At 59.2% G+C, this 5954-nt stretch overlaps 1 long non-coding RNA gene across 2 annotated transcripts; it reads right to left on the bottom strand.

The window, feature by feature from the left end:
- Positions 1-353: 353 nt before the first annotated feature.
- On the bottom strand, positions 354-4590 carry LOC120325162. Of its 2 annotated transcripts, XR_005567044.1 has the most exons (3): positions 4551-4590; positions 1984-4123; positions 354-603 (listed from the first exon to the last, which is right to left on the bottom strand). It is a non-coding gene; the product is annotated as an uncharacterized LOC120325162 (long non-coding RNA). The 2 variants fall into 2 exon arrangements; XR_005567043.1 differs by lacking the exon at positions 4551-4590 and having other exon boundaries at positions 1984-4274.
- Positions 4591-5954: the final 1364 nt, after the last annotated feature.

Below are 5954 nucleotides of genomic sequence, written 5' to 3'. Positions count from 1 at the left end.
GGGACATGAGGGATTTGGGGGGGATTCGGGGGGCATTTGGGGGGGATTTGAGAGGACATGAGGGATTTGGAGGGATTTGGGGGGACATGAGGGATTTGAGAGGACATGAGGGATTTGGGGGGATTTGGGGGAACATGAGGGATTTGGGGGGAAGTTGGGGGGGGTATGAGGGATTTGGGTGGAAGTTGGGGGGGGTATGAGGGATTTGGGGGGGTTTGGGGGTCTCTGCTGGATTTTGGGGGGTCACAGGAGGGTTTGGGGGGTCCTGGGGGAGTTCTCGGGGGGACCTGAGGAGGTTTGGAACATGTCACAGAACAAAGGGAGCTCCAAGGAAACGTCCCGAAAGGCAGGAATGGGACTCGGGGAATTGTTGCAGCTGCTCCTCGACGACTCCAGGAGCAGAGGGCCGCGAGCAGAGCTGGATCCTCCTGTGCTGGGCTGCAGAGAACTTCCCAGGAGAAGCTGTGTGGAGGTGGCACAGCCCAGAGCGGGAGAGCTGCAGGCACGGAGCATTCCCTGGGTTTTTGCTCTGTATTCCAAGGCTGGAGCAGGGATCACTGCAGGGAGCAATCCTGAGGCTCCTCCAAGGCTGTCGCTGCTGACCTGCGAGGGACGTGAGGAGGGACAGCTGTGAGTTGTACCTGTGTTTGGATGATGGCAAACATTTCCAACTGGGGGGACATTGGGGGACATTGGGGACATTGGGGACATTGGGGGGACATTGGGGGGACATTGGGGACATTGGGGGGACATTGGGGGGGCATTGGGGACATTGGGGGACATTGGGGACATTGGGGACATTGGGGACATTGGGGACATTGGGGACATTGTTGGGCCAACTGTGGGACATTGGGGGAGCATGGTGACATTGGGGACATTGGGGGGATATTGGGGGGACATGGGGACATTTGGGGACATTGGGGGACATTGGGGACATTGGGGGGACAAGTGGGTGGACATTGGGGACATTGGGACATTGGGGACAGTGGGACATGGGGGGAACATGGGGACATTGGGGACATTGGGGGGCAAATTGGGGGACAATTGGGGACATGGGGGGAGACATGGGGGGACACATTGATTGGGGGAATTGGGGACATATGGGGACAATTGGGGCGTGGGGGAGCAATCAGGGGACATTGGGGGACATTGGGGGACATTGGGGAGACATTGGGGGGACATTGGGGGGACATTGGGGGGACATTGGGGACATTGGGGGGACATTGGGGGGTCAGGGGTCATTTTCAGGGGGTCAAAGGTCACCTGCTGGTAGGTGTTGGTGGCAATGATTGGCCGCAGGATGGGGGGCGGGGCCAGCAGGTACCCAGGGGCGGGGCGTGGAGCCCCCAAAACCTCCTGCTCGAACCTGGGGGGGGAGGGGCACCGGTGACACCCCCCCAGTGACACCAGTGACCCTCCCAGTGCTCCCAGTAACACCCAGTGACCCCCCAGCACCCTCCCAGTGCTCCCAGTGACACCCCAGTGACCCCCCAGCACCCTCCCAGTGCTCCCAGTAACACCCAGGGCCCTCCCAATAACACCCCCATCACCAAGCCCCTGGCCCCGCCCACATGGCCACTGGGAAACCAAGCACCGCCCACCCCAACCCCTTAGACCCCACCCCTGTTGCCATAGGAACTCAAACTCCTCCCACTGCCCCAAACCCCACCCCATTGCCATGGACACCCTTAAACCCCGCCCACTGCCCCAAGTCCCACCCACTATCGCCATTAACCTCCAAGCCCCGCCCACAATCATTAACACCCCAAAGCTCCTCCTGCCTCTAAGCCCCACCCACCAGAGCGACCCCACCTCTGTTGCCATGGCCACACTCAGGCTCCACCCACCTCCCAAGCTCCGCCCGTTGCCATGGCCACTCCCAAGCCCCGCCCCCGTTCCCATGGCACTCCTCCCCTCCCTGCGGCCCCGGCCCCGCCCCCGTTGCCATGGCCACAAAGCCCCGCCCCTTCCCCCGCTCCTCACAGCGCCATCTCGGCCTCCATCTCCTTCAGCCGCTCCTCGCCGCTCTTCGCCGCCGCTCCGCCTCCCCCCGCGCCAAATCCTCTGCAAAGGGAGGCTCGTCCTCTGGGGAACCGCGGGGCTCAACACCAGGGCAGCAGCAGCAGCAAAGGGACTCTGCCAACTGCTGGCACGGGGGGGAGGGGGGCACTGCAGGCCACAGGGGGAAGAAACCCCACACTTGCTCTAATCTAACACACCTCAAAAGAGACCTGGCAGGAGTTAGGGACTTTCAAACCCAGAAGAGGATTTCGAAGGAGTAGCAGCTTCCCTGGCAGGGCCTGCACAGTACCAGGGCTGTGCCCACCCCTGCCCCTGATGGGGATCAGCCATCTCCAGCATGGCCCAGCAAATAGAACTCACAAAGACCACGAGAGCAAAGAAAAAGGCAATCGAGTTATCGGATGGTTAATAGCCTTCCTTCACTCTGCCTTGTCTTTACCTCTGATTTTTAAAGAGTGTTTTAAATTCAGTTAACTACACAGAACTGTCAGACAAAGCCAACTCCTTAACCCAAGGGAAATAAATCACATGGCACCAGAATATCTACAAAATTATTCTGAAGTTTTGCATCTGTGGTAGAAATTTTTCATGAGCTCAGCCCTGCTTTCTGGATGTCCCTGATGGGGTAACACGGGAGTGAATTTGAAATCACCAGGCTGCTGGCAAAGGTGAGCTACTCTCCCGCCGTCATTCACATTCCCAACACACGTCCTGTCACCGCGCACAACAGCACAGGCTGAACATTCTGGGAACGCTGGATGGGCTACAGAGAGCTCAACTCACTGCAAAAGGTATGGATGGGAGAACTTCCAGCTCCCCAGAGTTTAGCCGGGATCATTCAACTCCAGCTCCCTGCAGGCACACCCTGGCTCCCTGCAGCCCTCACCACACAAGTGCTGCCTCCAGGCTGTGGGCACCTGGGGCAGGAGACCCTGGGAGCCTCCCAAGAAGTGGTATTTACAAATACACACTAAACAGCGTCTGCTGTGGCTTCCTGAGAAGGGTTCGTTCACTTGACCCTTCCTGAAATGAAGTAAAATCTTGTCAGAGGGATTCAGCTCTGCCCAGAGTTCAGCACAGGAGGGAGAGGTTGCTGCACGCCAGTGGAAGCCCTTGTCTAGAGCAGCCTGCTTGAGGAAAATTAGCAGTGTGCACACCTCTAAACGAGGCTGTACAGCAAGTAAAAGAGGGATTAGCCATGTAAAGTAAGTCCTTTTGGTCTTAGATTAAAGAGGGGAGGTGACTTGGAAGGATTATTCGAGAGCCATTTCAGCAGTTTTCAGGGACTTACAAACGCGGGGTAAAAATGCAGCTCCTCGGGTCCAGAAAAGAATAAAAACCAGTGTCCTGGCCAGGGAAGCAGCAGAAAAGGCTTCTGGAGGGACCACCCGGCTGGCCCCAAGTGCAGACCCCCCCCGCTGCCCACGATCGGTACCGGCCACGGTGCGGCCAGAGCATCACCTGCACAGCCGGGCTGGAGCTGCTGCAGGGAGCCAGAGGGACTGGGGAAGGGGCTCCCACAGCCACGATGCCACTGGGATGGGTCACAGCACCTCCGGCCCCACGGCGGGTGGGAGGGCAGCTCTGCCCACCGTGCTGGACAACGTGTCAGGAAGGACCTTGGGAGCAGCACGAGCGTTAGAACCGGAGCCTTACACCAGTCCCTGCTCTCACCTCAGGGATTTATCGGCTGGGATGCAGGTCCTGGACTGAGCCACGGAAACGGGAGGATATGCCAGCACAAACACAAAAACTGACTTCTCTCCCCAGCCGAACGTTCCCCTGCTTCCCTGCACCTCCGGGTGCCTCATCGACGTGCTGGCTCTTAATCCTTTGCCCACATTAATCCAGCCAGTGGAAATGAAGACGTGGCTACAAGACATCAGGCGGCTTTATCAACCCTCCTTGCAAAAAACCCACAAACCCTCTTTTGCTGAGCCTAAAAGGTGACGGATAATTAGTATGTAAGATCCCAACTCTTCCCACTTGTTATGCAAGCAGCATCCTTTAAGTTGTAGTTTAGAGAGCAAGTCATTCCTGTCTGGGATCAATAAAACAACCCGCTGCAGTTTGTTGCTCAGGACACGGGAGCAGCATCAGCCTGGGGAAGGCGAAAGGAGCTTCAGCTCCAGCCGCGTTAGCCAGCAAAAAGTTCTGTGCCAGCCTGGCGGGAGCATCCCTGCGCGTGCAGGGAGGGAGGGATGGAGGGAGCGAAGGATGCTCCCGGTCCCGCCGCTCCCGCTCCCCGTGCCCGGGGGCAACGCCCCGACCCCCGCCCGGGCCGACTCTGCGGACCCCGCGCCCAGCCCCGCACAGAGCTCCGCCCGGCCAGGAGCCGCGGGGGCACTGCGGGGAGCCCGGCGGGGCAGGCACCGCGTCCGCCCGGCCCCGCATCCCCGCCGGCTCCCGCAGCGCGGCCGCGCTCTCCTTCCCCCGAACCGCAGCCTTTCCTAATTTCCTTAGTTATTCCTATTTTCTTTCCCCTTTCTAACCCCCCCTGCCTGCTCCCGGTGCCGAGCCGCGCTCACCTGTGCGGGCGGGGGGGACATGCCCTGCCCTGCCCTGCCCTGCCCTGCCCGGCGCGGCTCCCGCAGCCCCGCGGTGCTCCCGGTGTTTCCGCACTCCCGCAGCCCCGCGGTGCTCCCGGTGTTCCCGCGGCTCCCGCAGCCCCGCGGAGGTCCCTTCGCTGTCCCCTCGCTGTCCCTTCGCTGTCCCTTCGCTGTCCCTTCGATGCCCCGCCGGAGCCCCGCCGGGCCCCGGGGCAGCGCTCGGTGCCCGCCCCCTGCCCCGTTCGCGCTCCCGCAGCCCAGGTGCTGCTCCTCCCGCACCTGCGGGATCCTCCGCGGCAGCCCCGAGCCTGTTCCCGTCCCGCTCCCCGCCTTTCCCGCATCCTCGCCCGCTCCCGCTCCCGCTGACGGCAGACCTTGCAGTCCCAAATTACCGCTCGCGGCTTTTTGCCCCTCCGCTTTTAATCCCAAATTTGCCCTAATTGTCTCGCTCTTCCAAAGGAGCCTTTCTCCTCACCCGCCTGCTCGTTCAGCCCTTTGCATCCACCTGCTGCTTTCCTTCCCTTCCTCATCCTCCTCGGCCGAGAAATGAGTGTCTCGTGCAGGGAGACGAGGAGCCGGAGAGCGGAGCACCCCTGGGGACCAGCTCTGCCGCTTCCGAGCCCTTTTGGCACCCCTGTGCCCAGAGATGCTCCCAAACCTTCCGCAGGATCCCTCCTCAGTGTCTTTACTTGCTACCACAACCAACTGATGAGCCGCCAACTGCTTTCAGAGTCTGAGTTTAGGCTGAATCAGCAGCACAGTGGAAAGGCACAAAGAAAAGAAAAAGAAACGTATTCAGAAGTGAGGCTGGGACCTACCTGTCGTGGTTGGGACGGATACGAAGCAGCAGCAGCAGCCACGAGCTGCAGTTTACAGCCTCTTAAATACAGCTCTTCAGGCACACGTCTACCACACAGATAGGTCCATTTCAACACACAAACTACAATTCTTACAGCCAATAGGTGGATTTTAGTTGCACTTTCTCAGTTCTACTTTCTCACAACATTTCTGTGCGCCTGTCCCTGTTTTCCTTTGATGTTTATATTTTTCTCAGTCACTCTGTTCAAAACAAGCCCTCGTTCCCACGAGACAGTATCCTTGTTCTCACAGGAATAGTGGCCTTGTTCTCTGGATGTTTTTCTCCTCTTCTCAGGGTGCCTGCTGTCAGCACTAAGGCCTTTATTCTCAGTCAGTTTTTCGTTCTATACCAGGGGTCCCGGCCCAGCCGGGATTCCCCACACCTACCTGTGCCCCTGTCCCGAAATTCTGTCCTGGGAAAGGCTTTTAAATGCCTGTGCAACAAAAAATGCCTTCCAGTGCAAAGAGGGTATTCAGTCTAAACTGTGCCTCCCCTGCTGCAGCTCTTCCCTGAGGCCCTGAGGT

The sequence above is a fragment of the Pipra filicauda genome, unplaced genomic scaffold, assembly GCF_003945595.2.
Source record: "Pipra filicauda isolate LSUMZ 115617 unplaced genomic scaffold, ASM394559v2 scaffold864_size134813_pilon, whole genome shotgun sequence".
Taxonomy (NCBI): Eukaryota; Metazoa; Chordata; class Aves; order Passeriformes; family Pipridae; genus Pipra; species Pipra filicauda.
The sequence above is the reverse complement of the archived record's forward strand: the minus strand, read 5'-3'. Positions and strand labels throughout refer to the sequence as shown.